We start from the raw sequence: 19,616 nt of genomic DNA on the forward strand, positions 1-19,616 counted from the left end.
CAGATATAAAGCATACGAACAACTCAGGCAGTTTTCACAGTTTCGATACTAGTTGCACTGCATTCCTTTCAAAGACATAGCATCTTTGCAAAGCTGGGTTTTCAGCAGTTGCTGGGTTAACAAGGAAACATCGACAGGGAATAGGAAGAGGGCAACGATGCCAACAAAATCCCAAGGTTTGAGAGAGAAGCTGTGCAGAATCCGCAGACACACACAGTCCATCAACAAACACTTGCAGTTATTTAATGGAGAAACATATTCATAACGTAGAAACATAAACATTTATGTTGATTATTTTTTCAAAAGGCCACTGAGTTGTTAGGACATCAATGTACATGAAGTTGTTTGGAGCTGACTGCTTTAATAATAATTTTTAAAAAGCTGGGGCTTCCCTGGTGGCGCAGTGGCTGAGAGTCCGCCTGCCGATGCAGGGGACATGGGTTTGTGCCCCGGTCCGGGAGGATCCCACATGCCGCAGAGCGGCTGGGCCCGTGAGCCATGGCTGCTGAGCCTGCGCGTCCGGAGCCTGTGCTCCGCAATGGGAGAGGCCACAGCAGTGAGAGGCCCGCGTACCGCAAAAAAAAAAAAAAAAAAAAAAAAAGCTGACTGCTTTCATAATAAATGAAACTGTAGGATATTTTTTAACCTCTAAGCACCACGAACCAAGAAAGTTTACAAAATTCTGACTTAATTGATTCTCATAGTAACCAACAGACAACCATCATTATTCCCCATTTTACAGGCACTAAGACTCAAAGAAACTCAAAATCTAAGTCCCACTTGCCTGTGTCCAAATCCACACCTGGTTCAGTCCAGCACTCACAAACTCTCCTTCGAGTCTCACGCAAGTCCCCCCGCTTGTCGCTTGCTCTGTGTCACCTCTCCTGTATCCACTTAGGTACTTTATTCTCCAAAGCTTCCTGCTCCAACAGAGCTAGCCGGGCTGAAAGCACCTTTGCCTGGCCACAGAGGTCCCACCTCATCCCCATCCCACAGAGCAGGCGCACCTGACGACCCAGGTCTCAACCCTCCAAAACTCCAATTCCTCTAAGAAACATTAATTATTTGTAACATTCCAAATGTCCTGGCCAAGGCTATTTACCTTTTTTACCCCTCTCCTTCCCTATCTCTCGAGTCACAATAATAAGGATATACTTCTGGTATCCACGATTAGCATGGATAAATCAAGACACAAAAATGTGCTCCTGGACCAGGACTATTCAAAGTGCGGTTCCTCGCCCAGCAGTATCAACATCACCTGGGAGCTTATTTGAAACATAAATTCTTGGCCCCACCCAAGACCTGCTGAATCAGAAACGGGTGGGGGTGTGGGGCGGCCAGGAAGCTTCCAGGTGATTCTGATGCAGCTCAAATTTGAGAAGCACTGGCCTAAACTAATAGCTCATCACCCAATCCCTACCCTCCATTTCCAGGAGACACAAGCAGAATACATTACCAGCTTTCCTCGTAAGGACGTGTGGCCATTTGAGCTGTAGCCAACAGAATGTGAGCAGAAGAAATGCAAGCCAGGCCTATAACATACAGACAGACGGACGCATGCACATGTGCGCACAGATGTGCGCACGCGCGTGCACACACACACACACACACACACACACACACACACACAGACATACAGATTGGAATGGAGACACCCTGCAGGGCAACTCGGGATCCACAACAGGTGTGGCAAAGACACAAGAGGGAAGCAGCCTGGATCCCCGAATTACCACCTGGAAGAGAGTCACCTCATTTCTACATGGATGAGAAAGACGCTTCTGCTTATTAGGCCACTAAGATCAGTTAAAGAAGCCAGCCTGACAAATTCACAAAAAATATTTTTTAAATGTCTATTTTCACATCCTTGTACTTGAAATGTGCTCCTCTCCTCCCTTCTGTGATGTGAAGACCAAATTCCGTCAACGAGAGAATACCCGGGGTGATTTCTGAGCCGCCAGTGGTCACATTGTTCAAATGCTGACCCTGCGCTTCTCTTTAAGAGTAAATGTTCTCACGAAATTGAGTTATATGTAGTGAGGTGGATGGACCTAGAGTCTGTCATACACAGTGAAGTAAGTCAGAAAGAGAAAAACAAATACCGTATGCTAACACATATATATGGAATCTAAAGAAAAAAAAGAAAGTGGTACTGATGAACCTAGTTGCAGGGCAGAAATAAAGAGGTAGACATAGAAAACGGACTTGAGGACATGGGGTGGGAGGGCAAAGCTGGGGCGAAGTGAGAGTAGCAACGACATATACACACTACCGAATGTAAAATAGTTGTCTGGTGGGAAGCAGCAGCACAGCACAGGGAGATCAGCCTGGTGCTTTGCGATGACCTAGAGGGGTGGGATAGAGAGGGTGGGAGGGAGGCTCAAGAGGCAGGGGATATGGGGACATGTGTATGCATATGGCTGATTCACTTTGTTGTGCAACAGAAACTAACACGGTATTGTGAAGCAATTATACTCCAATAAAGATCTATTAAAAAAAAGAGCAAATGTTTTCCACGTGACCTATATTTAATGTCAGCACAGTCACGGTGATTGCAGCTGTGCAGACACGGCTCCTGGCAAATCACAGGATGAAGAGCAAGAATCTGTACAAGCGTAGGGAAGGAACCTCGGCTCCGACTACAGCATTCTGTGTCTCCAGCTGCCCCTGCACCCCCCAAACCGCTCTGGCAGAGCAGCAGTGTCCCCCATCCATAAACATGCCTCCTTTACACAGCAGGAAGTAGGAAAGGTACTGCATCGCATAACCTGAACAGGCTTCAAGGAAAAGGCAAGAGCAAGTGGCCCTCAACTCCCCTGCCCACCCCCCATCCACCCTGTGTCGTTGGCTGGAATGGAGAAAGGGCTGAACACCTCTCTCCCCTTTCTGCTCTGCCCACTCATCAACCAGGCCCCCATCAGCCTTCCCCGCTCCCAGAAGCAGCTTCACAAACGCATCCTGCTCAGACCAACCATATATTTGCAAAGGACATTGTTAAGAAGCTGGTACCAAGAAATGAATTGAATACTGGAGGTTTTTTTCAATAAGGATGACGGAATAACCAGTTGAGGTCACATTATGCAGAATACGGGAACACATTAATGATTTTTCACATTACCTATTTCAAAATGACAACTTAATTCTAACCCCCTGCCTCAGGCAGAAAAAAAAAAAACATATTTCCACTGCTTCCTAAAATAGTTTTAATGCAAATGCACAGGTTTGAATCATGTGCACTAAGCAAGGTCATCAATAATTTACTCCTTTGCTAAAGACAGTTAAAAATTCGATCGTATTTGGAAGGGAGTGAAAGGAGAATATCTGATTAAAAATTACAACAGACTAAACATAAAGTGTTCTTTCAGGATGGTCTTTGAAAGTTGATTTAGATTGTGTCACATACAGGTAGGAGCTGTCCACGCGGCACTAAGAAGGGCATTGCCTGTGGGTCACATCCCCTGGCAGGAAAGAAATTACATTTGGATTCCCGCAGGGTCAGGGCTCTGGTCAGGCACTGCTGTTTGAAGCTTGCTGCTGTATCTGAAACTCATAGCTTTCATTCTAAATGGAAAAGTTAACCGTATTCCTGGATGAGGCTTCATTAAATGAGGTGCAAACGCCGGATAAAATCCTGAAACATTCTTTAAGGTTTTTCCCTCTGGAGAAATGAATAAGACGAACCTAATTCCTAGTGGGTTCTTTTCTAATTAGCATCTCGAGCTTTAGTTTGCAACTTAACCAATGTGCAGGTGAACTTGACTGTATACGGAGGGAACATATTTTAGGGACTATGTTAACAGACCAAAGAGGGTGCTGAGAGAGAAAAGAGAGAAAGAGGGGAGACATCAAACCAACCCATGAAAAGAGCCATCAGTCCCGATCAGGCCAGTTTCGGGGTGGCAGCCTCACCCCGTCCCAAAGCTGGGACCCGCGGCGAGTGGCAGGCCTGCCTCAGAAGGGCTGAGGACAGGCCACTGCTTCGAAAACAACATGTGAGCACGTGCACAGACGTAGACACACCTGCATGCACACACACTCACATGCGCATACACATTCACGCTCACTTGAGCAGGCCTACACACAAAGTAGCTGCCCTTACCCATCACTGCTCTCCAAGCCTTGCCTCGCTGAGGGTCATCTGTCAACACCTGTAGCCTTTTAATTCCCACCCCCACCTGCCTGACATAGTTTCATGAAGGTTCAACTTCAGGATCTAGAAGTTGAAAACCAGACATATTTACTTTGAGAAGGTGGAGGCACACCAATGGCCATTAGCATCCAGTTAGGAGCAGAAAAATAAAGGGAAAGGATTGGGGGATGGTGGGGAGGGACATGGGGGAACCAGTTCATTAATGCCAAGAAGCAGAAGGTACAAGCAAACTACAAGAGGGTTACAAAGAGGAAAAAAATGCAGTGAAAAAAAAATCTTTCGAACGGGAACTTTGCCAGACAGGCTTGCTGCTGACAAAAAGCTAAATCATTTCATCTAAACTGAAAAGTGAAAATTAAAGCAAGAGGAAAGGGCTTGAGAAGGGAGGTGATGGCCAGGCCCGTGATGCCTGAGCAGACACCTTTTACACCCACGGTACTACTTCCAGGAGGGAGTCAGGACCCCTCCCGTTCTCCATGGGGCTCCGCCGCTCGCTCCACACCAGGCATGAGGCCCCGTCCACCACCCTCCACGCGCGAAAGCGGACCAAGCACCCAGCTCGCACAGGCGTTTTTCCTGTTGGGATCTGCCTCACCTTCCCAGGCCCTCTATTTTCTTTCTTCTTTTCCCCCCTCGCCCCCACAGTATTTATTAACTATTTATCAAGAGAAGCTATTCTTGGTGGGAATGTAAATTGATACAGCCACTATAGACAACAGTATGGAGGTTCCTTAAAAAACTAAACATAGAACTACCATACGACCCAGCAATCCCACTACCGGATATATACCCTGAGAAAACCATCATTCAAAAAGAGTCATGTACCAAAACGTTCATTGCAGCTCTATTTACAATAGCCAGGTCATGGAAGTAACCTAAGTGTCCATCAACAGATGAATGGATAAAAAAGATGTGGCACATGTATACTATGGAATATCAGCCATAAAAAGAAATGAAATTGAGTTATTTGTAGTGAGGTGGATGGACCTAGAGACTGTCATACAGAGTGAAGTAAGTCAGAAAGAGAAAGACAAATACCGTATGCTAACACATATATATGAAATCTAAAAAAAAAAAAAAATGGTTATGAAGAACCTAGGCACAGGACAGGAATAAAGACGCCAACCTACTAGAGAATGGACTTGAGGACACAGGGAGGAGGAAGGGTAAGCTGGGACGAAGTGAGAGAGTGGCATGGACATATATACACTACCAAACATAAAATAGATAGCTAGTGGGAAGCAGCCACATAGCACAGGGAGATCAGCTCGGTGCTTTGTGACCACCTAGAGGGGTGGGATAGGGAGGGTGGGAGGGAGATGCAAGAGGGAAGAGATATGGGAACATATATATATGTATAACTGACTCACTTTGTTATAAAGCAGAAACTAACACACCATTGTAAAGCAATTATACTCCCATAAAGATGTTAAAAAAAAAAGAGAGAGAAGCTATTCTTTAGCCCAAATATTCACACTTCATAGTTCAAGAACACAGCTCAGTGACAAACTTCCATGGAACTGAACCCAAAGAAATTCTTTACATTCCAAAATACTTTGCACTCTGAAAGATGCCAACCTTCTTCACCGCCTCAAACTCTTTCACGGATTCATAATTTCTGAAGAAATCTGCATATGCCAGGCCCTCTGTCTTCTGAGAAGGTCCTGCTGGAGGCCACCTGTGCCTTGTCCTGGCCATGACAACAGTGACCTTTGTTCTTCAGCTAAAGACCCTTCTCTGGGTTGGGTGACTGACTGCCTAACTGTTCCAGAATCCCAGTCCACACGCCAGCAACACACCAAAATGGCAGCGGCTTGGTCCTGCCGGCCTGGGGCGTCCTGCTCTCCCTACAGTCGCAGGGAGGCCTTGCCCGGTGCAGGCACTACACACCCATATTCCAGGTTTCACCTGCCTTCCAATTCCCTCTTGCCCACAACCACCCGAAATAGCACCATTTCTGAGATCTAGTATCACCACGTTTCTACAACTTCCAACCTATTGCTTATAGAAAATAAAAACTCAAGGAAAATCAGCAAAGCAAAGCATACTCGTGAAGGGAAGGAGGATTGCAAACTGTGGGTGTATTTACCTAAGTTTACCTTAAATCTGCAAAAGGACTATCGGCTGCTGATCGTTGATGGCACACCTCTCATCTTCAGAGATGAGCGTATCAAAGTTTTCCCCAGAGTTACTTCCGTGGAGCTGCCTGTCTCACATAAGAGACGGTGTCTCCCTCTGCCTCTCCAGGTGGGCCTATGACACGTGGGTCACTGTGGTCTCCTTACCTCAGAAGGGTTCACACTCAAAACCCTTAGAGTTTCTGGCTTGAGAAAGAAGGATAAATCTTCCAGAATTTCTCTCATGATAACCAAACTTCCTGGAGAGGATAGACGATGGATCCAAGCATCAAAACCTCACAGCAAGGTTCCAAGGCACAGCACCTGCAGGCAACCTCGATCCCAGCCAAGTGTTAAAGTCTGGAATCCTCTCAACACATGAAATTGGGGCGATGGTGAGAGAAAAGCAGAGAGGCCTTCTTACATCTCTCAAATCCCTACTATTCAACCTGTCATCAGAGACTTCCACAACCGCCACCACCCCCCACCAAAAGCACTAAGTGAGAGACTCCAACACATTCCAGAAAGTACTAAACTGTCAGAGGGCCCTAAGGCACATCACCAACTCAGGGATAAATATACTCTGTCACATAACTCAGCCATTATTAAAAATATCCAGGCATGCAATACAAGTTCAACCTCAAATGTATCAGAAAAATGTCATGTACTATGGCCTGTCTATAGCAGAACCATTATGCTGGTCTTCAGATGTCTTAAAAATATATAAACTGATAAAAATGATTGCTAATGTTTACAGAGCACTTTCTGTGTGTCACGCATTTGTGCTGCCATATTATCTCATTTATACCTCCCAGCGGTCCTAGGAAGTAGATGTGACCATAACCTCTTTCTACAGATGAAAATTTCAAGCGCAGAAAGGTAAAAAATCATGCTCAAGATCTTACGGAGAGGAAGTTATGGGGTAGACTTTAACCAGGGAATCTAGCCTTACAGGCCACGGCTCAAAACTAAGATACCTTGTGTTTATTAAAATACCGTTTTCACTACAAAGATGCAAAAACGTAGGATCAAAACGGACAGACAGATAAGAAAAAGAAAATTAAACACAATCAGATTGGGAGATTTTTAGAATTCTCCTTTCACCCAGAGTTGGACAGATATGCAGAAAACAAACGGGGAGATATAGATTCAAAACAATATATTCCCAAGTTTTATTTCAAATGTTACAAATAATTACATATGCCAATGAAAAATATAACTTCTTTTTAGATGTGCATGGAACATTTTCCAAAATGCTGTCTATAAAAACATCAAACATCTAAAAGTAGAAATTTTATAGGGCACAATGTTTGCACCTCATAGCAAAATAACATCTGACATGTTAAATACTTAAAAATAATAAACTAATAGTATTAGTTTCAATAATATATTCACATATAATTATGTCATATTATATATTAGTATTAGGAGAAAATATGGGTGGATATTTTTAAACAGTTAGGGTGGGGAGGGATCCATAACAAGAGATTGCAAAACCATAAAGAAAAGTATTGACACATATTCCTAAATTTTAAAAAATCTCCAGCTAAAAATAATCCATAAATAAAATTAAAAGACAACCAATAAAGCAGAGTTTTAAAAAAGAATACTGAAGTGTCTTGCCTTCTAAAAAGAATGTTTTTTTTACAGTTTGGGTTACTTCCTCCTGCTTCTGAATCAGCCTGGAAGCTTATTAAAAATGTGGATTCCTGACTCCCAGCCCATACTTAAAGAATCAGAGGCTTCCCTGGTGGCGCAGTGGTTGAGAGTCCGCCTGCCGATGCAGGGGACACGGGTTCGTGCCCCAGTCCGGGAAGATCCCACATGCCGCGGAGCGGCTGGGCCCGTGAGCCATGGCCGCTGAGCCTGCGCGTCCGGAGCCTGTGCTCCGCAACGGGAGAGGCCGCAACAGTGAGAGGCCCGCGTACAGCAAAAAAAAAAAAAAGAATCAGATTCTTTGTGGCTGAGATCAGGAAATCAGGAGACTGAATTTCAAAGTTTGCCTAGATCACCCAAGTGGAAAAACCAGTACAAAATCGAGTCAGGATAAAACCTTAGAGTGTTACTCACACCCTGTTTTTTTTCTGGTCGTTCAAGCTTTTACCCCTAGGCATTCATTCAACAAACATCTCAGCACTATGGGCCCATGCAACCGAGCGGGATATATTATTTAAGCGTGAGCTGACCTCATTTTGTCTTGGTCTGAAAGAGTCAAAGCCCTGCTCCTAAATCACCACAGCTCAGGCAGTAGGTATCTTGGCTCTGTTACATTGGAAGTATTTTTGAGAAAGATTTAAAGAAAAGTTATGAAGTCACCAGGCCTGGAGGTCCTGTATAATCGGATCATCAACTAGCATCACGTAGGCGCCCACCAGCGCAGAGCAGCCCCAGGACCAGCCCAAGTGAAGCACCTGAAGATTAAGGGCCACTAGCCCGAGTGGCTGCTGCCTTGGGAACCGCCTCACCTGACAAAGGACCAGCGTAACTCACAGTGAACTCTTAACACAAGATTTGATGTACTGCGCTTGGATTTGATCTATCATGACACTCCATCTGCTTTTAAAGGCCAGGTGATTTAATACCAGGAGCAAGAACTGAGAGCTTTCTAACACAAGTTAGTACAGGCTCTCAGAATATTGCCCCGTCACCTTCTGAACTCCTATGAACTCTTAGGTTTCCAAGGACATTAGGTAAGAACTTCAACTATTACTTTAACTAAACTGTAAAACATCGAGACCCATCTTAACGCTCACAATTCATTTTCATTCTTGCCATCAACAACACATGGAACTTACCTGGGAATCCTTGAGATGGACCAAGTCTTGAATCAAGTCTCTGCCTATCACTAAGAGCTTCAACATATACATCAAGTCACAGTGAAAAGGATTCTGATACTGGCTAAAGCCCCGGGACAAAGACGAGTGGGAAGCCCAGGCCTGGTACCCATCAAAATGAAGAGAGATGGGAAGCTGGCCTGTGGAGACCAGGGAAGCAGTTAGGATCAGAAGCAGGCCCCTAGGCTCAGCTATTCTGCCCCAAATATCCAACTGAGTCAGGCCCTAAGCCCCACTGTCCCTGGATCAGAGTGTCCTTTATTTTTCCCTATGGTTACACGGCATATAGGAAAGAGGTGTGATGTGGCAGCAAGAGGCCTGACTAGGCCTGTGGTTTTCAAACATTTGCTGCATCAGAATCACCTGGAACCTTATTAAGACACAAGTTCCTGTGCCCCTCCCCCAGATTCAGGAGGTCTGGGTGGAGCCAGAGAACTCTAGCAAGTTCCCATTTGATGCTGATGCTGCAGGTAGGACCACACTTTGAGAGCCACTGAATTCTCACTTTTGTGAGCTTGGCCACGGTACTTATCCACCCTGAGCCTCGATGCCCACGCCTGCAAAAGCACAAAGCTGGCTCATTCTCTTTGGAACCATTCCACCATCGCTGTGCCTCAAGGTCTGTCTGGTTATAAAACCAGAACTTCCAAAAGTCCACATCACATTTCTGAATGCAGACAGTGAGTCGGATCCAATGCTCATATTGCATTGTATCAGCAACAGCAGTTTAGTTAACTGACTACAAAGCCAACAAGACAGAACTTAAAACACAAGCCAGTTTTTGCTCTTTTTTGGAGGTGCCATGGCAATATTATTTGGCAAGGTTCTCAGTGTGGTCAGCTGTACCATGTTCTGTGATATGGATAAAGCATTGTGGATACATTTACTCATTCTATGGTTAAACAAAAGAGAATCTACATAAGCCCAGCTATTTTTAAAGAATTTAGCTTTGGTTCCAAAACTAAGTTTTATTTCCAAGAATTCCCTTGTTTCTTAAAAAAAAAAATTTTTTTAACTGAGTACCAACCTTGCTAGGCACTATATGCTAAATGCTAAAAATATATTGGGTGGGGGGGCAACAAGGTCCCTGATCTGATGGGGGCTTGGAAAAATGGTGCCAACAGACAATAAAATATTTACAAAAATAAACGTATGACTATAGCTGTTCTGAGTCTCATTTCTCAAGACAAAATTGTCCATGCACTGGTGAATGGATAAACAAACTGTGTTACATCCATACAATGGAATACTATTTAGCAATAAAAAGAACACAGTACTGATACATGCTACATGGGTGAACCTCAGAAATATGATGCTACATGAAAGAAACCAGATGCAAAAAGAGTATATATCCTATGATTTCATTTACGTGAAGCGTCCAGAAAAGGGAAATTTATAGAGACAAAATGCAGATGAGCGGCTGTCTGGGGCTGAGCATGGGAACAGTATTAACTACACACTGGCTAGAGGAAATTATTTTTGCTGGTAGGAATGTTCTCAAACTGGATTGTGGTGATAGTTGCACAACTATATAAATTAACTAAAAATTACTGAACCGTATACTTACAATGGGTCTATTTTATGGTGTGTAAATTATACCTTAATAAAGGTGTTTTTAAAAAACTTCAACAATCCTGGCAATAGCCTAGACCAGGGTGGAGGTGACAGAATCACTGCAGGGGTACAACTGTCAGGACCTGATAATGAACTGGGAATTCTGTTTGGGGACTGTTGCACTTCACACGCCTTGAAAACTTCCAAAAGGTGTTGACTAGCAATTGGATGAATGGAGTTGGAACCCAGAGAAGGTCTGAGCTGGAAATATAAAGATGAAATCATCTAAAAATAAGTAGCCATGGAAGCCAAAGCCATAGGTGAGATTGCACAGAAAGAGAATACAGGGAGGAGAAGTGGGGCAGGGATGAGGGGGCCCAGGATCAAGACGTGAGGAACGACAACATTAAAGAAGAAAAGAGGCGGACAGAACAAGACAGAGAGGTAGGAGGAAAACCAGAAGCCCAGAAAGAGAACGTTCACGAAGGCAGGAGTAATCACCTGTGTCAAATGCTAACAAAATGTCAGTAAGATGGGAACTGAAACATGTCTTCTTTGTGACCATACACGATCTATTTGTATATTTAAAGATCCATGGATTTCCATGACCCTAAGTTTATTGTGAAGCAAATCAGTTCCTGCTGGTGTGCAAGCCCCACATGTACTGAATCCACCAGCTGTTTCCCAATACTCATGTTCCATTTTTACTGGAAACAGTGGAAAGATGGATCTCTGGGTTGAAACCAGGGGCTGCAACCTCAGCTCTAGCTAGGAGTAACTTGTGGTCTGAAACCAAGTATAGTGGGGACAGCGGACTACCTACCCCACCTACCAAATATCTATTGTCTCTCTCAAATCAAGAGAACTCCAATTTTTATCTGGGCCAATACATGATGCCAGAATACATTTCCCTGCCTTCCTTTCAGCTAGATGTGGTCATCTGACTAAGTTCTAGCTCATGAAGAACAGTGATGAATTAGATCCCTTCCCCTCCTCTACCTGCTTTTTTGGAAGGTAGATGTGATGGCTGGAATTCCAACACTCCTTTTGGACTTTGAGGACACGGCCACACCCTAGGGATGATGAAGCAGAAAGTAAGAAGGAGCATGGGTCTCTGAAATCTGTGGAACCCCCAAACCAACCCTGCAAAGCTTATGCAAAAAAGCATGCATGTACAATGGAATATTACTCAGCCATAAGAAAAGAATGAAATAATGCCATTTGCAGCAACATGGATGGACCTAGAGATGATCACACTAAGTGAAGTAAGTCAGACAGAGAAAGACAAATATCATATGATATTGCTTATAGGTGGAATCTAAAAATAAAAGATGCAAATGAATCTATTTACAAAACAGAAATAGACCCACAGACATAGAAAACAAACTTATGGTTACCAAAGGGAAAAGGGGGGAGAGATAAATTAGGAGTTTGGGATTCACACACACACACTACTAGATATAAAATAGATAAACAACAAGGACCTATACTATATAGCACAAGGAACTAGAGTCAATACTTTATAACAACCTATAAGGGAAAAAAATATGAAAAAGAATATATATATATATGTGTATATATATATGTATGTATGTATAACTGAATCACTGTGCTGTAGACCTGCAACTAACACAATATTGTAAATCAACTCTACTTCAATTAAAAAATAAGTAAATAAAAAATAAACAAGAAGGATCTAAAGGTTAGCAACAACAAAAAACCCCTGCCTTTATCTTATGGTCCTTCTATGGAGGAGAGGAGGGAAGGTGGAAAAGACAATACTTGCTCAGATTGGCCTAACCCTCTGAGGTAGGTATCTTTACTACCCCTTTCTAACCATGAAGAAACAGAGAGGGGCTCTCTTTTACCAGAGTCACACAGCCCATAGGCAGTAGAGATAATGTGAGAACGTGAGCCCAGGCAATCTGCCCCTAACCCCTGCACCATCCTGCCTGTCTCAGAAAGCTGTGAGCACACTAAATCTCCCCCCTCAGGACAAGGCGCCTCAGCCTTCAAGCACCTTCTAAGCAGAGGTGTGCGGTGGGAGAACGCACTGGTCAGGAAATGTCGACTATTCAGACTGCAAGTCAGAGGTGGGATGTCTGCTCAAACCAGTGAACTCGGCTGCCCAGTGGCAATTTCTCCTCTATGGATTCTGCAGGCAGCTAACACCGAAGAGACGGGGAGGAGAGGAGATGAAAGGGGAAAATCCAAACAGGACCGTCCAAAGAATTCTCACCAGGGCTGATGGGCTTCACCCCAGAGAGATCAGCGTCTTGCCTCTTGCGGCCGCCGTGGGCAGCTGGCTTGCTCACTCTCTCCCTGGTCCTCCAGGAAACTGAACACTCAGCAGGAGCATCGTAGCTCCCCCGCCTATGGATCTCAGGGCTGGGGAGGAAGGACAGGGCAGGCCTGGCAACAAGTCCCAGGCACTAATGCAAGAATAAGCCGAGATGACAGATGGGCAGATCAGATCAGCTCAGCTCAGGTTGCCACCAAGGGCCCTGGAAAAATACACACATTCCCAAAGGGAAATCCGCATGCTGGCTAGCTCTACCTGGCACATCATTAAACTAGCCTGAAAGGGTCCAACATACCAAAAATGCTGCCCAAAACAAGATTAAAGTCTCAACTGTTCCTCCAACATATGCTCTGAGGCCTCCATGCAACACGATCCACCGCGACCACAACACCGGGGCCAAAACAAAGCCACCCTGAGGTCGCCGGGTCCTCCTGGGAGTTGTGGACACAGCACGCTCTCTGCGGACACAGAATCCTGAGCGGGGACACAGAGGTCCAAGTGTCCACACATGCCCACTCACCGCCACAGAGTCTCTCAGGGAGCCTGAGTCAAAATCATTTCCAACCTGGTCTGACCTTGTCAAGATCTGCGCCTGGGGAAGCCGCTGGTGTTTTGCCACTGAGCTCAAGGAAACATGGAACCTCCCCAATTTTCTGGGGAAAAGGAGGTGTCAGCGAGTGGACAGAATTCCCAGTTTTGAGGTTTTTCTCGAAAGAATTTTTCTAGACGCAACTACCAACATGTCTCTAGTGGCCACAAAACATATGAACACACAACAAAGAAATCAGGTAAGAAAAGTATCTACCTCAAAGGACTTTTTTGAGAATTAAATAAGTCATTATTTGTAAGATGCTTAGAACAGTGTCTGGCACACTGCTAGCAATATATATATTCCACATATATAAACAATATATATACGCAAAGATTTCTCAAATAACCTATTGAGGAGATACTTAGCAATTACCCTTAAAAAAATCCTGGTCTTTTTTTTTTTTTTCATTTTACAATTAAGGAAAGAGCTTTTATTTTATTATTTTTGGTGTTAAGAACAGCAGGTTATGGAATTTACTATATTCTAGTTGCTGAGCTAACAGCTCTGTGACATAGATATTACTTCTATTCTACCAATAAAGAAACAATATGCAGAAAGGAATCCTGGTCTTATTTTTTCAGGGGCATGTGTCTGTGATCTTGTACTGGATACACACCAGTTGTGACTCCCTACTCCCCAAGTCACATGACGACAGCAAACCTGTCAACACGTCAGAGCGAGTGGCATTCCACAAAGAGCCTAATGGCTGCTCATCTCAATAATGAGATTTAGGAGGATGAAGATTAGTAAATATCAACTGAATCCCAAACATCAACGGTATTTTCCAAATCTGATTTGAAATGTCCACTACACCATCTCCAGAACAAACATCTAACCCTTCTTAGCAAGACAGTTCAGCATTTCTTGCCAAGAAACTGTCACTTGATTTGCCGTTCTGACTCTTCCCATCCCTCAAAGAGGGGGAAACAGGAGAAAGAGAGGAATGAAGAGATGTGTGTTCTCCACAGCCAGGGACGGTCCAGCCTGAATTTTGAGCACCGGTGGCCACTGTTTGACCTTATTAATCTCCTCTCCTGTGGAGGCAACATGAGTTTGGGGGCTCCCCACTAAGCGGTGTGGTATTTCAAGAATGCACTGCAGACAGTGCACTCAAAGACGTAAATATCAAGGACGGGCAGCATGACAACTATTTCGTTTGCCTGGTCAGTTACTTGCCACTTCAGCTTGCAGAGCAAGAGCAAACAAAACAGTCCACTTCACAAAAAGCTAATCTCCTTTCAGTTGATTCTTCAAGTTTCTCATACCCTCCCCCAACCATCTCTTAAATTGTTTTTCGTAAAATATATATGACCTGCCTACTCCTACCACTCCCAGCCAGAATTCATCTCTCTTTCATCAACCCTCCTGCAGCCGACTGTTGGAGCTGAAAAGGTGGGAAATCACTTGGCTTCCTATTATCATTATTACTGTTATTATATATCTGCCACCTAAGCTGGAAACTCCTTTGGGGCCATGTCACTTGATTAAGAATCCCTCTGGGCTGGGCACAGTACCTCGCATATGAAGGAGGCAAATACAAGTTCCCTGATGGACCAAGGTGAAGGTCAGTAAACAAAAACGTGTCCCTTCATTATCATTTATTGTCCTCATTAACCTATTATCACCACCATCACAATCAGAATAGAAAGCTCTCTAAAACCAAAACATTCTCCATCATCAAAAACATTTTTAGTACTCTATGAATACGCCTGAGACTCCACACCAGGATGGGAAACTTTGCTTTCGTGAAATCTCAAGTCATTGACTCTGCATCTTACCCAGTGTACTTATCCCTGATTAAAGACCAGCCAGTCAGCAGAATAATCAATCCCCAACCATTCAGGACCTAGTTCATCCAGCTGGGGACCACCCTGAGTCCCCAGTCCCCTCCCCCACTGGCCACTCCTCTCTGAACAGGAAGAAAAGAGAACCAGGTTGGCTCCACGCAGCTGACCACGAGCAGATTGCATTCGACTTTCAGGGATAAGAGAGGCTGCACCTGATGGTGACAATGACGGTGTTAGGTCATCCATGGCTAACAGAGAACTCCCTGAAGTTAAACTTGATTTTGAAGACTCGTCATTCAGGTCACTGAAGACAGCGTATCTGCCAAACCCACTTCTGTAGAAGATTTTACGTCGAGAGAACTTTGATGGCTCTGGGAAGCTGAACATTTCCCCAGCCCTCTGGAGAATCAGGGAAACTACACAGCCTGCCTCTGAATTACTGATGTCATAATTTATTGAAAGGTCTCCATTAGGTCATAGGTCACACCCCAGACGCACTCAAGGGTCTGTGACTAGGAGTAAAAGCAACATGGAGCCAATGGTTCCCGAGCATTTGCAGTGCAAGGGTCCTGTGGCCCCGAACCCAACCAGCACCCAGCACACCCAACACTCATCTGAGTCCTTATTTCATCATCTTATAAAATGCAGAGATATTCTTCACTCCATTTTATGCAAATGAAACCTAAGGCTGATAAATTTAAGTGACTTTCCTGTTATCTCTCAGCTACTTTGTAAAAGGACCGGCTATTTGAACTTCTGGTCCATGGTTTATTTCATTAAATGATAAGGTTTCCTAAACTTAGGTTTACATTCACTGCCAGGCATTCTTCTAGATGCTGGGGAAAGAGCAGTAAACAAAACAGATAATTCCTGCCTCATGGAGCTCTAGTGGGAGGACAGAAATTGTAAGCAAATATGTTAAGTGTCCGTGAGCACTTTAGAAAAAAATAAAACAATACAGTGTCAGAAAGTGAAAAAAGGCTGCCATTTGGAGCATTCTAAGGTCACCAGGTCAGGGAAGGCCTGTCTATACGCGGAGGATTTGAGCCGAGACCAGAAGGAAGGTGAGGTGCACCTGCTGAAGGAAATACTGTGTTCCAGGCAATACGTACAATTTCAGAGGTGGGAGCAGGCTGGGCGTGCTGGAAAAGAGCAGGAGAAAGGCCAGTGTAACAGGAGCAGATGAGTGAGCGGGCAAGTGATGGGAGCTGACTTGCGAGAGAGCCAGGAGCCAGATCATGCAGGGCCTTGCAGACTGCGGTAAGGGCCTCCGATTTTACTCCAGATACGAGGGGAGGCTTCTGGAGGGCTCTGACGCTAGAGGATCGCTCCAGAACGATGCTCAAGTGGGTGGTTGGAGAAGCGGGGAGGTCTGTTGAGAGCTAACTGCAATAGTCCAGGCAGAGATTTACGCCAGCAGATAACATGTAACGTGTACAGATAAGTAACAGAATTTTCCAGCACAGCTAAAACAGTCACCCCGTTCTCCTCCACCTGCAGCCTGATAACTTGTTCATCTATCAGCTGACTCAGAGGCAGGATGGCCAGCCTTGGGCGTGGGCGCAGGGCGTTTCCACTGTAAATGGCCTAGTTGTATTGACTGTGGTTCATGGGTGAGGATGAGGTTAAGGAAGGGACAGGCATTGACTCTGGTTTCTATTATTTTAAGATGTTTGCTTGCCTCTACACAGTCTGTGTGATTCTCTGGATTGTGGCCATCAATTCCCTGACCGAACAGTCCATTCCCATAGGCTAGGATGTGTTTTAAGTACTGGAAGATATTGATCTCCGATAGGTGATGGGGGCACTTTGGGGCAAAGAGGTGGAAGAGAAGATGGGCAGCTCCCCTCAGGCACTGCACGCAGCTTGGCTCTCCCTTAACTGGTGATCTGTAACCAACAAGAAACCTTGAAATCACTTCTCCAACAGCATCCATCAGAGAGAGGGGCCTGGTCAACAGCCATCCAATAACACTGACTGTAGCTCACTGGAGAGAAGTCTCACTTAGATTAGAACGAGGTCTCTTGAAAGCGTAAAACCTGGACTTCCCTGGTGGCGCAGTGGTTGAGAATCTGCCTGCTAATGCAGGGGACACAGGTTTGAGCCCTGGTCTGGGAGGATCCCACATGCCGCGCAGCAACTGGTCCCGTGAGCCACAAGTACTGAGCCTGTGCGTCTGGAGCCTGTGCTCCACAACAAGAGAGGCCGCGATAGCGAGAGGCCCGCGCACCGCAATGAAGAGTGGCCCCCGCTTGCCACAACTAGAGAAAGCCCTCGCACAGAAACAAAGACCCAACACAGCAAAAATTAATTAATAAACTCATACCCCTAACATCTTCTTTAAAAAAAAAAAAAAGAATAAAACCTTACCACACAGCCGTATGCCTGTTGGCACAACTGACGCCATCTTGGCCCGTGTGGCTCCTCCCGTTCTCCGGCTGACCCTACCCAGGACCGTACTGCGCAGTAAATCGCCTCTCTGTTGTCAGAGCCTTTGTAGTTAATAGTTAATAGACAGTGTTTAATAATCATTAGGACCAGGTGGGCTCCATGCTCTGTTAGTCCCCAAACAATGATGAAGACCTTCGCTGACATTCCAGGCACCCACGAAACCAGTTACCCATTCATAAACTTGACTTAGGAAGGCACGTCCTGTTTCCGAGCACCCACCCCCATACCCTAGGTTAACTATAAAACTGTCCCAACGTCCCCTCGGAGGTGTGGAGTGCAGCTGCGAATGCTTCCAGGTTGCTGATCTCCTGATCCAGATCCCACACTGTAAGTTATCCTGTAATAAACTGGTCCATTGATGACATGGAGCTGCCTGCCTCATCTTTCCGTCTCAAGATACCTTCCCAGTTCAGAGGGCGTTTTTCATTCCTTCCATCCTCCAACAATAGCATCAAGATTCTTAATAATGTTAATTTTTGTTTTTATACACTGAGCTACGGGAACCCTCCCTAGAGGTTGATGAAGAAAGTAACCTGAGGGCTCATGCGGCCTCCTCAGGTGGCAGGGCCTGGCCTCTGGTGGTCTCTCAAAGCTTTGTTTCTACAGTCACTCTCCTTTATACTAAAGGCATACATCCTCTCATCACCAAGACCTCTGGTTTCTAACCAGTGTTCTCTACCAAGGGAAATATGTCGGCGTTCAGCCATAACACCCTCCTGACTTGGTTTCTGGTCTTGTGCATTGTTTTCTGAGGCTGTTTCTGAGGCACCTGGAGATTAGTCCTGGTAAAGAGAACAAGATAATGGAAAATAAAAGATTCCATTAACTCGATGACTCTTGTGGCTAATGAAAAGCTATGGCTGGTGCAGCTCAAGGTTAAAAATAAAAAAGGAGAGGGGAGAGGGACTGCTCACCAAATCACCTCCTCTCAGCAAGTTATTTCATTAGCGAAAAAATGCAAATGACATTCCTACAGTGACTCACTGACTCAGCAGAGCCACTGTGGTACCCAGCAATTTCCGGTCAAACGGGCGCTTGTGATTCCACAGACCCTCAGCGTCCACGTCAGCTCTTCTTCCCGGGCCATTCTCCACATGCTGGGCAACTCTGCCATCTGTGAACCTCACATCCATCTCCCTGAATGGCTGCCACTCTGAGTAGCAGCTTCGAAACCAACCACCTAACATCCTTTAAAAAAAAAAAGTCTGAGAAGTTGGAGGCACTGCAAAGCAAAGTCCAAGAAAACCAAGCGGCCGCTGCCCTGGAGAGGTGAGGACAACCAATAGCATCGTAACTCCCTGGTCTTTCAATACAGGGACACGTGCTCCAGGAAGGGACAAGGCAGTTGCAGAATTCAGAGGCCAGGACTCCAAAGACACCCCCCACTCCGCTGTTCTTTTTTTTTTTTTTTTTTTTTTTTTGCGGTACGCAGGCGTCTCACTGTTGTGGCCTCTCCCGTTGCGGAGCACAGGCTCCGGACGCGCAGGCTCAGCTGCCATGGCTCACAGGCCCAGCCGCTCTGCGGCATGTGGGATCTTCCCGGACCAGGGCACGAACCCGCGTCCCCTGCATCGGCAGGCGGACTCTCAACCACTGCGCCACCAGGGAAGCCCTGTTCTTGGCAAACAGAATGTGAGCTGGATCAGTACTGTTGAAATACCGCTCGGTCTTCCACTGCAAAATGTCCCTTCCTTCAACTGCATCCCTAAGTCTCCCAAGCCTTACCAATATTTATAGCATGCTTCTTTTACCTTCCACTTCAATTTAATCCACTTCATAAATTAAAGGGCCCCTATTTCCTTTATTCCAATCATTCTGTAAGCCAGCAGGAC

General features: G+C 45.2%; 1 protein-coding gene across 4 annotated transcripts in view; it reads right to left on the reverse strand.

Moving 5' to 3' along the window:
• OSBPL10 (oxysterol binding protein like 10) overlaps positions 1–19,616 on the reverse strand; it is a 286,331-nt gene that overhangs the window by 193,293 nt on the left and 73,422 nt on the right. The gene's annotated exons all lie outside the window — the stretch shown is intronic.

The sequence above is a fragment of the Monodon monoceros genome, unplaced genomic scaffold, assembly GCF_005190385.1.
Source record: "Monodon monoceros isolate NGI ecotype Baffin Bay Population unplaced genomic scaffold, NGI_Narwhal_1 Super_Scaffold_3, whole genome shotgun sequence".
NCBI classification, from domain to species: Eukaryota; Metazoa; Chordata; class Mammalia; order Artiodactyla; family Monodontidae; genus Monodon; species Monodon monoceros.